General features: G+C 35.3%; 1 protein-coding gene across 14 annotated transcripts in view; it reads right to left on the reverse strand.

Moving 5' to 3' along the window:
• Positions 1-15813, reverse strand: part of Fer (FER tyrosine kinase) — a 409026-nt gene that overhangs the window by 375581 nt on the left and 17632 nt on the right. For 12 of the 14 annotated variants that reach the window (XR_010046446.1, XR_010046447.1, XR_010046449.1 and 9 more), the window contains exon 2: positions 11398-11540. The exons of 1 other annotated variant lie outside the window; for it this stretch is intronic. The gene's annotated coding sequence lies outside the window, so the exon portion shown is untranslated. Of the gene's footprint in view, positions 1-11397; positions 11541-12919; positions 13545-15813 lie in introns of those variants that run through there. One more of the 14 variants, XM_063245475.1, reaches the window with a different exon arrangement.

Here is a 15813-nt window from a genome sequence, read left to right on the forward strand (position 1 = left end):
CTTAGAATACATGAAACAGATCCAAAGAGATTACCAGGAAACTAAAAACTCCATTGAACACTGGCAAAATGCCTTGACAGAAATTAAATACAGGCTTCTGAAACTTGAAGAGAGATTTATGGCATATGATCATGAAAGAAAAAGCCTCTTAAAAATAACAAGGAACCAGAAAGAAACAATTTAAGACTAGAAGATGACAAAAAGATACATAACTTAAGAATAAAGAATGTGAGTGAGGAAGCAGGAGCAACCAAAAATGAAATACAAAGAATATTCACAGATATATTAAAGCAAAATTTCCCATGTATAGCAAAAAGAAATGATATCCAGATAAAAGAAGCATACAGAACACCAGCTACCTACAACCAAAACAGATCTATGCCTAGACATATAATAATCAAGAGTCCAGAAATCCACCAAAAGAACAGAATATTAAAAGCAGCCAGAGAAAAGATGCAGATTACCTACAACGGGAAAATTATCAAAATAACAGCAGACTTATCAACACAAACTGTTAAGTCAAGAAGGGAGTGGGGAGAAATATTCCAAGTCCTGAAAGAAAATAATATGCAACCAAAGCTCATATAGCCGTCAAAACTCTCTCTCAAAATTAATGGAGAAATAAGATGCTTCCAAGACAAGGAGGAACTGTGGGAGTTCGTGGCCACCAATCCAACCCTACAGAGAGTGGTGAAGGATATTACAGAGAAAGAGAGGAAGGGATACCGGGATTCCAGCAACAGTGGCAGAGAGGCCTCAATGAACGGGGCAGACAGTGGAATGAGGGAATAAGGTGGACAAATTATAGCAGAAAAGTGGAGTAGCAGACATGAGGCAGAGACGGTAAGCTATAGTCTTTAGTATAGACAGCTCTGAAACACTATAAAAAAAAGGCAGAGGTCATTGTTAATGTTATATAAGGATTTAAAAGACACAGTAGTCTTATCGCCATATTTAGTTTGAATTTAATTTGTTCTGGTCTGTCCACTCATGTCAGATTTGAGGGCACAGACATCTTGACCCAAAAATAGCAGGTTATACCATGGTAACTATCCTTACTTTCCTATTAACTTAAACTGAAATCCTGTATTACTTACATTGTCTTACTATGACTGATCTTAATTGAATCTGAATCATAAGACTATGGGTTGGCCTTGACTGATTTTATTTGAATTTGGTATGCTTGTTAGTATCAACCCTAAAAGTAGAGGCAACTACTCTGAAGATGACAAGATGTAAAGGATATCCATACTGGTATTAACAATTAACAGCTCTCAAATCCTACAATGCTTTCAAAGTTGAGTTTTTATAAAAATAGGTAATACTATGTTTAACTATATTAAGCCAGTGTTGTGGACAAATCTATTGAAAATAACAAGAGAAAACATAGTAACTATGGAAGATCATCTATATTGTGGTCTTATATGTCTTATCCATTGCATGTTTTTCTAGGAAATTGTTTTGCTGTCTTGCTACGACTTGGTTTTCCCTATAATACAGAGAGGACAGATATATATTTAGAAATTCACACATGAGTTTTTTTTTCAAATTATTTACGGGAACAGATTATATAATGCAAGATGTAATGAACAGATACTCTGAAGAAGAGACGCTAAGAAACCCGAGGCTAATTTTGTAGCATTATGATATAAATTCTAGCAATACTATTATTCGCTGATTAGAATGACATTGGACTGGTTTCTTGAGTTCAATTTCAGCATATGTAGAGATGGGGATGGCTACCATGAAGAGAATGAGAGATGCGATGGTAGTTATTATTGTCTTCCCTAATGTTAGATCTTGAAGATCTAAAAAGCCTTCATCATCCTGTAATAATTTGATTAGTTCTATAATATGCAATAAGTATATAAAGTGGGTGAAGATGGGGACAACTATTTGTAAGAAACTAGAGACAGTTAGATAGACAGTGAAGATCTCCAGTGGACTTGCTTTGAAATCTGTATTTCTTTAAATTGTTTTTTTAACTGTTTTCTTCTGTTTTGATAAGTTTAATCTTACCCTCTTTGAGATGTAAAACAAATGTGTAGGACTGATAACCATATTACTGAGCTTTTGTTCTATCATTGAGCAGAACTGTTTGTAGTGTCACTTTTTGAATGTCATTCTAAATACTTTAATTCTATAACCTAAACAGCTATTTCTAAGATGACAATATATAACTCATCAACCAGCAATTTCTTACCATTTGTTTTTCTGTAATTTTGTATTATTTCTACCTTTTTTTTATCTCTATGTATTTTTTTGTTTCCTTTTCTTTAAATAAAAAAAAAGAAAAAAAACAGGCAAATAAATTGAGTAGACACTTCTCAAAAGAAGTACAAATGGCCAATATGTATATGAAAACTGTTCAATATCATTAGTCATTAGAAAAATGCAAATGTTTTGTTTATGTGCCATTTATTCTGTTCTGTGATCTATATGTGTATTGTATTAGAAAAATGCAAATCTCAAATACACTGAGATTCCACCTCATTCCAAACAGAATGGCTATCATCAAAACACAAAAAACGAAATCTGGCAAGGATACAGAGAAAAAGCAACTCACACTGTTGCTGGAAATGTAAACTAGTAGAATGACACATACTATGGAAATCAATATGGACATTCCTCACAACATTAAACACAGAAGTACTACCTGATCCAGCTATACCATGTAATATATTCTCAAAGGACCTAAACACAATACTATAGTGATACATGCATGCCCATGTTTATAGCAGCACAATTCACAACTAAACCATGCAAACATCTTAGATGCTCACCAACAGAGGAATGGATAAAGAAAATTTGGTATATCCATACAAAGAAATATTATTCATCCACAAAGAACAAAATCACATCAGTTGTAAAAAAAATGGATGAAACTAGAGACCATTATTTCAAGCAAAATATGCCAGTCTCAGAAAGTCACATGTTTTCTCTTACATGAACAATCTTTTATAAAAAGACTAAATAAAAATTTAAAAAGAAATGACTAAAAACTAGAAGATAGACTTTTAGAGATGGTGAAGAGCATCAGAGGGAAGGAGGAAGAAAGGAAGCAGCAGATAATAACAATAAAAGTTATCACAATATAATAAAGTGAATCTCATTTCATACAACTAATATATACTAATATAAAATTAGCTATGTAAGTTTTAAGCTTGCAGTTTTTATATTACATCATAAGTTTAAATGCAAGTACAGTTATAGACCAATAATCAACTCTTGGCCTATTAGCCAATTCTTGGCTAACATTAAATGCAAATTACAACTAATATACTCTTTTTTTAAATAATTCTTTAATAAGGAAAAGTAAAAAGTAAAGTTTTATAATACAGGTAAAAAATATGAGGAAAAAGAAAATATGTGAGTAGTACTTGAAATTATTAGGCATGAGAAAGGCAGGAATGACTGATCAAATGTCTCCAGCTACTAATAATGTGAGTTAGAGACAGAACCAACCATTTTTAGTTAGAAATATTCAGCACTTGTTAAAAATTACAGATATAAAAAGGTTGGCATAAAATATTCTAGTGACTAGAGGAAATAAAACACTTAAGTATATTTTTGCCTTTATAATGCTTTAATTTGGTGATGAGTATATTTTAAGAAAGTCCGAGTCCAACTGAACACTATGACATGACATAAAATTTCCCCTTTGGATTATATAGGAAAACAACCCCAATAATTTTCCTGAACAGAAACCACGGTCTGCATAAGATGGGGACTTTCTTATGGGAATTTGATAAAACTGAGGCGATAAAAACTGGGGTGATAAAAACTGATGGTGATAAAATCTGAGAGTCCTCTAAAGTTCCACGTAGGTTCTGAGGGCAAGCTAGCCAAGGTACAATCGGTAAAAACAATGGTAACTTGAAATAAAATAACTGAGTTTTAACAAATTTCAAAACTTGTACATCAAAGGATACTATGAATCTATTGAAAAGACAACTTGCAGAAGTGGAAATAATATTTATACATCTTAGATCTATTATTACGATGTACATTAAGATTTTAGTATTCAGAATATACAGAATTCTTACAATTCAACAATAAGACAAAAACTTCTTGGGGTTCTCCAGAGAAACAGAACTAACAGAGATATAAAGACATATATAAGAGGAAATTTATTGTAGGAATTGGCTCATGCAATGATGAAGCCAAGAAGTTCAATAATTCAGTCACAATGCAAAGGTCTGAGAATGAGGGAGGGATGGACAGTGGTACAAGTCATGATCTGAGGTCAAAAGACCAAAAGCAGGGAGCACCAACGTCTGAGGGTTGGGGAAAACAGATGTCTTACCATAAGCACAAAGAGCAAATTTACCCTCCCTCTTTTTTGTTCTACTCAAGCCCTTGAAAATTGGATGACCATAACATTAGTGAGGAAGATCTCTACAGTCCACTAACTTAAATGCTAATCTCTTTAGAGAGACCCTTACAGACAGCACCCAGAAATATATTACTAGCTATCTGACATCTTTAGTTCAGTCAAGTTGACATGTAAAACTAACATTCATATAACCCAATTTTAAAATGCGCCAGTCACTTGAACAGACATGTCCACACAGAAAATGGATACTAAATGAGCACCTGAAAAGATGAACAACAACTAGTTATCAAGGAAATGCCCATTAAACCCACAATAAGATACCACTTCATGACACCAGAACAGCTACACTCAAAAACTGGAAAACAATGTGTATTGGTGAAGATGTGGACAAACTGGAACCCTCATACTGGAATATAAACTGATTGAGCCACAGTGGAAAACAGTTTGGCAGTTCCTCAAATAATTAAACATACAATTACCATGTAATCCAGCAAATTCACTCCTAGATACATTCCTCAAAGCAATAAAAACAAGTGTTCAAATAAAAGCTTACATATAAATGTTCATGACAGCACTAATAACAATAGCCAAAAGGGAGAAACAACCCACAGGTCCATTAATGAATGAATAAAGAAAATGTGTAACACTCATGCAACACAATATTGTTCAGTCACAGAAAATAACGAGGTATGGACATAACCTACACATGGATGAAACTTGAAAACATGCTAAGTAAGAGAAACCAGACACAAAGGTCACTTACAGTATGATTCCATTAATATAAAACATCCAGAATAAATACATAGAGCACACAGGTAGTCCGCATGGATTAGGCGTAAAGGACAATGGACAATGAGTGCCCAGTATGTACAGGGCTTTTTTTCAGGGTGATGAAAATGTTTTAGAATCAGAGACAGCCAACAATCAGAGTTGTACATTAGGAATGTATTAAGTGCCACTGAACTGTGTATTTCTTTTCAATGATTTTTTTGATATTATGCTAATTTTACCTCAATTTTTTAAAAAGGCAGTTGAAAAACTTTAATACTTTGCAAAATAATATAATAGAATGCTTTAAAATATTCCAGGAAAAAATACTCCAGCCTTAGACATGAAACAAAACTGCTGAAGTTTGGTGGATAAAAAAGTCTTGGGAACTCATTATACTATTCTCTCAGACTTTCTAATGCATGTTAAAAAGAAACGCTAGATAACATTAACATTTTCATGACTTTGAAATATGATTTCTAATTATTGTTTAACACTTAAAATTATTTCATTTAAGTATATTCACTCTAATTCATAAAATGACAAAAATACCTATATTATGATAGCTGATTCTCTGAAAAATCTCCCAACTGTTACCCCTAACAAGTATCTGTACTACTCTCAGAGAATGCTTCTGAGCTCCACTGGAACAATCTCCTTTCTGTTCTTTATTCCAGACCCTTTCTAATAACTACTTCTGAGCACCCCTGCCATAAATCAATCTAAAAGCAAGACCGACCATGACCAGAGTTGCCCAGCAAAGGTTTCCTTATATGTTTTTTTGCACTATCTCTTAGTCAAAGACTTATTTATCCATTTATTCACCAGATAAGCACTTATTAAATGTCTATGCCAGACACTGAGTAAGTGATGTCCTCAACACACAGAGATGAGAAGCACAGGTCCTGGAGCTGAGGTAGCCGCTACTGGATAGAGCACTCCCCTGGTGCTCACAAAGCCCTCAGTTGCATCTCCATTGTGGAGGGAGGGAAAATACTAGTCCTAACCTCAGGGAGCTTAGCAGAAGAGAAGCCATTCTAAAGCACAACAATAATTACAGAAAAGATATTGGTACAAAATATAGCAAAAGCACATGAGATGTATAACCTAAGCCTCGTTAGAGCAAAAACGAGGACAAAGCTTCACAAATTCTCTAAAACATTTACAGTAGTCCCTTTCCCACTGAAATTTTCTCTTTCCTCTCAATGCAATTCTCCCCTCAGTGAAAAGTCCTTGTAAAAAGCAAACTACTTCCTATATATGATTGTTGAAGAAAATCAAATCTGTACAGCTCGATAGGAAGGAAGGAAGAATACTCAGTGATAGATAACAGAAGGACCAGAGACAGGAAGTACTTAAATCTTGACTACTGTGCCAAGCTCTGCTTATATCTATGAACTTTCTTACACATTATTTGTATTTTAATGTATTTCTCACTTAAAATTGAGTATTTTTCAAAAGACAAAGCCTTAGACTGGTGCTTTGTAATATTCACAATGACAAGATACACATTTCTAGATATAACCAGCTGAACAGAAGGTAGAGATACAATGAAGGCACAACCACTGCAGACTTCTCTTTTTGAGTTCAGTGCTGACTAGTACCAGTGAATCAAATGTAACAGAAGTCTTCTACTCTTCTTATCTTTAACTTAATATAACAAATGAAAAAACAAACTCAGCCAATGTATGTTTAAAGTTGGAGTGATATTTTAAAAGAATGAAAAAAAAAAACCCTGAAAATGACTTTTATTTCCAGAACCTCAGAGAATTTGAAAGAAAATGCAAACTGCAAACAAGGTTTGGATGAATAATGTTCTAAAACCCAAAACAATTCCCAAAAGAGACAATATGTATACATAAATTCAATTTTCTTAAAAGAAAATACATATCATGAGCAATCAAAAAGAAAGCAAACAAACAAAAAAAAAAGCCTAAGAACTGCCAGGTGGCACATGCCTATAATGCCAGCACTCAGGAGGCTGAGGCAGGAGAATCACTGTGAGTCTGAGGCCAGGTTCGGATACATACTGAGTTCAAGGTCAGTCTGAACTACACAGTAACCCTGTCTCAAAAAAAAGCCTAGGAACTAAACACAATGCGTGAAATCTGACTGAATCCCAGATCAAAGGGAAAAAAAATTAGGGACGGTTGGAGAGACCTTAATCACTTAATAATGCATCCTGATCGTCACTCAGACAGCATGTTTGTTTATATACAGACTCTCTTAGGTGTTGCTCAGGCAAGAGTCATTTTAACCAGTCGATTCTTATTTACAAGAGATATAGTCATACACCCATTTGTTTTATACCAACTATTTTTGCAGACTTTTTTATTTAGAATGTTATACTCACCTTTGATATTGGCTTCTAGTGAAATGTAATAGTAAGTTATTTTCTTTTACTAATTCTTGTTTATTTGTGAAAAATAACCTGTAATTTTGTGCTATTTATCAATCTCTTATTGTAAGTATATTACATATAAATTTTATACTTTTTCAGAATTCAGTGATATTCTTTTACAATATAAAATGGATATGTTTGGGACACTGAGGATGAATAGAAAGTGCCAAAAGATATACAAAAGAAAATACTGAGAAAGAAACACTAGAATATCAGAGAGGAAAAGTCTGTTATAAAATGGAAAAACAAACAAAAAAGATGTCTCCTTATCATCAACTATTCATAACAGAGAAATGACAGAACTTTAAAAAAAAAAAATGAATCCAAAAAAGTCAATGATTATAATTCTATAGATGGTGCTGATAAAGCTGACCAATATCTAACAAGCTATTTTGTAATCAGAGAGGAAAACAGTATCATTAAAATATATTTATATTGGATCAAACAATAAAACTCATTTGTTAATTATTCAAAACAATTTATATTAGGTCTAATAGATCAAATAATTGAGATATATGGAATGGCAAAACACCAAGGACGTCCATCATCAACAACTTCCCCATTATGGGTAGACATTTTATTGAAATTACTGCACCCACAGAAAGGAAAGGCCAACCCAACAGTGTAAAGTATGTTGTTCAAAGAAAGACAATAATGCAAAAAGAACTCGGAAAAAGATTAGATATTACTGTCCAGAATGTAACATTGTACTGTGTATTGAATGTTTTAAAATATACCATACATAGCAAAATTACTGAATAAATGATAAAATTGTCATTTTTATATTTACCATTATACTATGTTATAAAAATTAATGAAAAAATATACAATTTTTGCTCATCCTGTAATTTAGCCATTGGACTGGTAGGTGAGTAAATGCGGACCTTTCCATTCAGCACTGCCATGGTTTGAATGTGTAGATCCATCCCAAATTCATATGCTGGAATTTACCCCAACACAGTATGCTAAGCAATGTAACCCTGGGGAGATAAGGCCACACAAGGGCTACTTCACTGACGGGATTAAAGCTCTCATTACAAATGCTTTGGACAACGGCCTCCACCACCATCCCTTGACCAGGGGGACATCCAGACAGCACCCCGTGAGAGGGACAGCTTCACATACACTTAGCACCTCAATCTAGGATTTCCTAGCCTTCAAAACTATAAGAAATTTCTGTGGTTTATAAGTTATCCAGGCTGTGGTATTTTGTTATAGCAGCACAAATGGTCTAAGATAACATTTTCTTAAATTAATAGTAAATTTTCTTATGTATGGTATCAGTATTACGATTATGCAGAAAGGTAGTTGTATTCTCAAGGACACATATGCTGAAAATTTTAAATTATCATATCTTTAATATAATTTCAGCAGTCCTAAATATAAACAAATATGAAAGGCAATGTGAGTCATTACCTTTACTTGTTCCCTATCTTCATGTTTTCTATAATACTGAACATTGTCAGCATGAAAAGTTGAAGGGGTAGAAGGTAGAAAACATGCAAGGAGGCCAGCTTGCCTGAACATGAGGAATAAAATCATGAGAATCGGCCATGTGATCCCGGGATGGTCACATAGCTTCTCAAAGTCTGCAGTTAAAGAGGAGAGGATATCCTAGGATGAAGTTACAAAACCAAAAAGATAACAAATGAACCTAAGATTTAAGATCCTTTTCAGCTGTTAAATACTATTTTACTACTGTACCACTTTCAGCTCTAAAACTCAAAAGATAACCAAATACAAAGTGGAAAAACTCACAGGATTGAAAAAATAAAAATAAATAAGTAAAGGATTTGCCTTTCACATAAAGCACAAATTATAATAACTTCACTCTTTTGAGAAAAACACTTTAAAAAGTTTTCAGGGAAGAAACAAAAAACAATTTAGTAAAAAACTTAGAAGAAACAAAGGACACAGAATTAGGAAGACTTTATTTCAGTATCTAGGCAATTTCAGCTTATACCAAAACTATAAATTTAAAGAGGCTGAATATAAATATGCTGTGATAAATCCATAAAACCAAAAGCTAACAAATGAATTTCCTAGGTATTTAAAAAAGCTAGATACTTTCAAATGAGCCTAATATGATATATCTAATGACAGTATGCTGAAAATTTTCCAAAATAAACTACTAATAAAAATACCTATCAGAACTTCGTGTAACAGTCTGGAAAGATTTTAGACTGGCTAAAAGAATTTTCTCTTTTTTAAAGAGAATAAGGGCGCTGAGGATGTGGCTCGGCGGGGGAGCAATTGCCTCGTATGCACAAGATCCTGGGTTTGATCCCCAGCACCACCAAATACATAAACAAACAAATAAACAGATGATAAAAAGGCCTCGGACAGTGTGAAAATCCAGACCAATAACTAAATGTCATACAGGACTTTGAAAAGTTTGGCAAAATAAGCTCTGTGTTTCATTCTCAATAATATTTTAGCTGCACTGTAAGCAAAGGACTGGTTGGGGCAAAAACTAAAGCTGCCTTTTTATAGCTGAAGCAGGATGCAAACAACAAGGGAAAGATGAACAAAACTTACATTTACTTCTGAGTCAGAATTCACTATACTTTGGGATTCTTCATGTGTGAATGCAGAAAAAAAATATAAGCAAGATGATTTTGTGGCTTTTGGCTTTCAGCAACTCTGTATACTGATACAATATACAGAAACATTTTAGAGAACTCCTTCCTATAGGATTGGTTATGTTACCCTAAGAAGTTTAATTATAATGTCAGAAATAACATTACCATTGGAAATAAAGCATCTGAAAATTCTGCAATATGTAATAGTACTTTTTATACAATGGAGTACTACTGTGCTGTAAAGAAGGGTAGACCTGAGACATTTCTAGCTAAACAGATGCAGCTTGAGACCATACTTTTAAAGGAAATAAGATGAACATATGTTCAAACATTGCATTGTTTCTCTGGTGTGACCAACAAAAGGATAAATAAGGGCCAAATGCATAATAGATACTAGGAAATTAATAGAAAATGTTCAGATGGAAAGGGGAACAAGGGAAGGAAAAGAGATTAAGGAAGGAAAGGGGCAAAAAAGAAAAGAAGGAAAAATGGAAACTAAGTTTTGGGAAATAAGGGTTGAAAGGGAGAGAGAGAATTGTGGTAAAAAGAAGAATCAAGATATATCATCTACAGGTATAAATTTCCTATGATGAATGCTATCATTATGTACATCTAAAATATACCAATAAAATTAAGTTTTTAAAAAACACTTTTCTCCCTGAAATTGAATTTTCTATGACTTTTAATTAATTTTCGGCTTAATATCCTATGGCCTCAGAGTCTTTTTTGGAAATACAGAAAGCAGAAGGAATGGTAAATGTTCAAGAAAAACAAATGATGCAGTCAATGAAGAATCTAGGACTGATAGGCACATAGGCTGAGCAAACGATCAGATTGGGATTCTACAAATCGTTATTAGTTGAGAAAAATAACAAGTATATCACAGATAAGATAAATCCATGAAAAGACAAGCAAAATATAACCAGAAATATAAAATGAAAGCTGTCTGCTAAAACAGGAGAATAATGTCCCATAACGAACACTGCAAGCTGCGTGCTGTGCCACATCCACTGCACAGGCTTGCCTGTCCTCCCAGCACTCGGAGGCTGGGACAGGAGGATCTAGAGCAGTGGCGGTGAACCTGTGGTACACGTGCCACAGTCAGCTGTTTGTTGTCACTGAAATTCTAAATTCATCACCGAGCTGGAGTTTGAGGCTACCCTGGGCTACACAGCAAGTTCAAAGTAAGCCTGGATTACATAGCAAAACCTATCTCAAAACACAAAACAAAGCCCTACAAAATCAAAACTGTTACGATTTCAGAGAGAAAAAAATGCTTCACTTAATGAAGAACTGTAAAGTGATCCTACCTTACTATTATTCATTGCTGGCTCGTGTTAGCTAAAGTAGCAGGTCCATGTTGAGGTATCTACACATTAGGGACGAGGAACACACTTGACAAATGTGCAGTGAAGTCTCAGTAACGACCATAGGTCTAGCCAAAAGACCTGAGCTGCAAGAATAAATTCAAGGAGTCAGAATTGCTCACAGCAGAGAAAAAGAAAAAAATGCACACATGGAGCAAAGTATTACTGGAAATTAACTGTGTCAGTTTATCGGAGTCCCCAAACCACAGCGAGAATTCCATACTCACCTGTCTAGTCACGGCTCACTCTCCTCGTCTCTAGTGTCCCTATGTGTAACATTCTTTACCTTTTCCCCCTCCTACTCTCCACTTTGAAGAGGTAATTCTTGTTGTTCTCCATTTTCACAGAATAAAACTTTATGCTCAAGACACATCAAAAGCAACAAGGGATTGCAGTTGTTCAAATACTGTTACAGTCAGGCATGGTGGCACATGTCTGTAATCCCAACACTGAGGAGGCTGAGACAAGAGGGCTACCAGGCATTGTAGTCTAGCTGGGCTGTACAGTGATTTCAACCTGTCTAAACTACACTTCAAGACCTTGTCTCAAACACACACACAAGCATGCACACACACACACACGCACACACACATGCACGCACACACGCACGCACAAAGTAACTGTAACAACCTAAAGACTTAAGTATGTAAGAAAAAAATACTTCCAAAAACTGAAGAAAGTCTGAGAAACATGCTTCCTCCATTTCACATGTTTTTCAGTCCCAAAGTATGACCCTTGAATTGGCAGTTTTCTCCACAATCCTTCAAAGTGTAGATCTTCTAAGATGGTTCTTGGTCACTGGCTCTCTTCTTTATTACCAATGTCAATACACAGTCATCCCTCAGTACATAGGCGGGACTGGTTCAGTACAGGTGTAATTTTTTTAAAATATTCTTGATTCACAGGTGGCTGACTTTACAGTGGCAGAAGCCATAGAGAGAGCACCAACTGTATGCCATTTACAACCCTGTTAATGTCTCGTCGTTGGCCTGTGCTCTCCTAGATCTAATCCGGCCTTCTAGTTTATCATCTGCTCCCCTCCTCTTCCAAACCCTTCTTGTTTCATTTGCCAATTCTGTTTCCTGTCTTTCCCCCCAGCTTCCTTGACTTTCATAGGATTCAAATGACACTTTAGAAATGTTACCAGAAAGATCATTCCTTTCCTTCTGGTCAGGAAACTAACCAAACGCAGTGTGTCTGTTATGCTCTGAAACCAGTCTGCTAACCTTTAATGTTTTGTCAATTTCTATAGGGTTCTTTTCCTCCAAACAAGCATTTTTATTTCTTTTGCATTTGGCAAGTGTAGGGAGCCACTGAAGCTAGAGATTGATCCCGCGTGGGACTACAGCAAGTCTAGCCCTGAAAACAGCCCAAAACAAGCCAGGCAAACAACCTGTTCCAGAGCCAAGAAAAGGAGCCCAGGCCAGCCAGGCAAAAAGTTGCTAGGCAGTGTGGTGAAACTGACCTTCTTCTTCCAGGTGTATAAACTGCTATAGTGGTGGAGCAGTGTTTTCTCTCCCATCAGGAGAGTAAGGGCTCCACCTGACTCCAACTTTGTCTCTTCTTTATTTTCTCATCTTCTCACAGTCCTCCCCAAGAACCTCAAGAGCTGAATGGGTTAGAGCAGGCAAGAGTATCAGTCACTTCACCTGGGACACAGTACCCAACGACAACTAAAGAAGGAGAGGTTCACCTGCTTGAGTTTCCAGTGGGCTCAGCTCCAAGGTGGACACGGCATGGTGGAAGGACAAGGGAAAGGGAAGCTGTTCATTACACACAGCCAGGAAGCAGAGTGCAGGGAGCAGCCAGGAACAAGAGCACACCCTTCCAAAAATGCTCAGCATCTTTGGGCACCAATACAATGTAAATCAAAACGAACACTGAGATCCCATTTCACTCCAGCAGGAAAGACTATCATGGAAGTGAAAATCAAGAAATGCTGGCAAGATCAAGGTAAAAAAGAAATCCTTTTATATTGTTGCTAGAAATGTAAACTAATGCAAGCAGTATGGAAATCAGTATGGAGATTCATCAACCACGAAAAATAGAAATTCCATTTAACCCTGAATACATAGTGTCTTCCAAAAAGAGTTACACACATCATAGTAGAGTGATACATGCATATTCATGTTCATAGCAGCCCGATGCATAACTGCTAAATTATGGAATCACCTATATGCCCATCAACAGATGAATGGGTAAAGAAAATGTGGTATGGATACACAGTGGAATACTCCTCAGCCATAGAGAACGAGAAATTGAGTTACCTTGAGTCTACAAGGTACGCAAAACAAATCAGACAGAAGATTAAATACTGAATGGTTGGTTTCTCTTTTATGAGAAATCCAAAATACAAATAATTTAAGAGCAAATAAAATAAAGATGATAGGAAATAGGTTTTGTGGAGATGGGAAGTGGACTTGAGATGGGGAAACAGGATGAGAGCCTGTATAATTAGAGAGGTTGATGAGGAGGATTAAGCTTTATTAGAAAGTAATCACTACATATTTTACGACTTTGTGTATGAAATCTATGGTGAGTTCTGATAAGGAAAATATCTTTTAAGTAATACAAGAAATTTTCTTTTTCTAAATACTCGTCATTAATCTGTGTGTCTTGGGTGGCACTAATATCCACACTCTCAAGTTTCTGCAGTAGGCACATAGTATAGGTCTTCAGAATCAGCATGTACTGTCCCTGGAGCATTAAGTAGTTCAGGAATGGGTATGTGGCCCAAATTGAATAGCTAAGTCTGAATGCTGCCCTACATTTTTCTTTTTATTTTGCATTGGCAATTAAGCCCAATGCCTTGCTAAGCAAGTGTTTGACAACTCAGCTGCATACCTAGTACCCCCAACATTTTTACAGGAACTAATCAGGAAAGAAACTTCTTTTTCAGCTGAAGTAGTTAAACTGAAAGAGCATAAGTACCTACTTGACAATGAGCCAATACAGAGACAGTGCCAAAAGTCGGAAAGAAAAACAGATAAAATTCTGAAAACATTTTATCCCTTAATCTAAGTTCAAGTGTGAATAGATGTAGCTTCTGAAATTTAGAATTACTATTAAGAAACAATTTTCTCTGGATTTCTCATGTTCCTGAACAGTCACAGACTTTTAAGCAAAAAGTACAAAGATACTGAAAGAAACAGAAAACTTGGAAGCTGGAGCATGTCTTTCATGCTTTGGATACACCTCCAAAGACCTTTGGAGAAATGACCTTCTCTCCCATCCCTCCCTGGAGATATTTTATTTATATCTTATGATAATAAACCTGAGAAATCTTCCTACTTTCCTGTGAAGGTCATTTGCTTAAGGAGTAATTCTTCTGCCAAAAATGATGGCAAATGTGCCAACAACCTGTACAAGCTTCTGCACAGCAAAGGAAAACAACCAACAGAGCAAAGAGACAACCTACACAATGGGGAAAAAAATCTTTGCCAACTACTCCTCAAGCAGACACTAAAATCTTTTGAATATGAAAACAATTCAAAAAATTAAGATTCCCCAAAATAAAATATCCAATCAAAAAATGGGCAAATGAAGTAAAGAGATATTTCTCAGACATATAAATGACCAATAAATGCAGAGAAGAAATGTTCACACTACTGGCTATTAGAGAAATTCAAATTAAAATACCACCACAGTTCCATCTTACTCCAGAAAAAAATGGCTGTTATCAAGAAAATAAATGCTGTTGGTGGGAAGGGAACTTCTATAATGTTCATGAGAAGGTAAACTAGTACAACCGCTATGGAGATAAATATGGGATTTCTCAAAAATTGAAACTGGAAATTCCATTTGACCCAGCTATATATCTTCCGCAAAGAGTTAAAAACATCATATTACGGTGATACATGTATACACATCTTTATAGTAGTACAATTCATAATAGCTAAATTTTGGAAGTGACCTGTTTGTCCCCTGGCAGGTGAACGTATAAATAGAATGAGGCATTTATATACAATGAAGTACTACTCTGCCATAAAGAAGGCTAAGTGAGTCATTTGTGGGAAAATGGATGCACTTTGATACCATAATGCTAAGAGAAATAAGTTAGAAACACCAAATTTAAATACTACATGGTTTTTCTGGGATATTACAGTAAAAATATTTTGAATCTACTTGCCTAGCATCCATTACTTCTTTCCATGGTCACAGTTCTTATCTCTTGGTCCAAGCAGTTTAGACACTCCCTACTCTTAGTATAAAAAATGAACTTAATTAATTCTGGTCTGTCATCATATCTCATTCCTCCAATCATCCAGGATGGCGAAAGGACAGAACCCATTCGATGAAATACAGTCAATACCAGGTCTAAGAGGAAAAGAAGTTTTTTTTTTTTTTTTTTTTTTTTTT

The sequence above is a fragment of the Cavia porcellus genome, unplaced genomic scaffold (assembly GCF_034190915.1).
Source record: "Cavia porcellus strain 051 isolate PalLab524CR breed Dunkin Hartley unplaced genomic scaffold, mCavPor4.1 scaffold_2, whole genome shotgun sequence".
Lineage (NCBI taxonomy): Eukaryota > Metazoa > Chordata > Mammalia > Rodentia > Caviidae > Cavia > Cavia porcellus.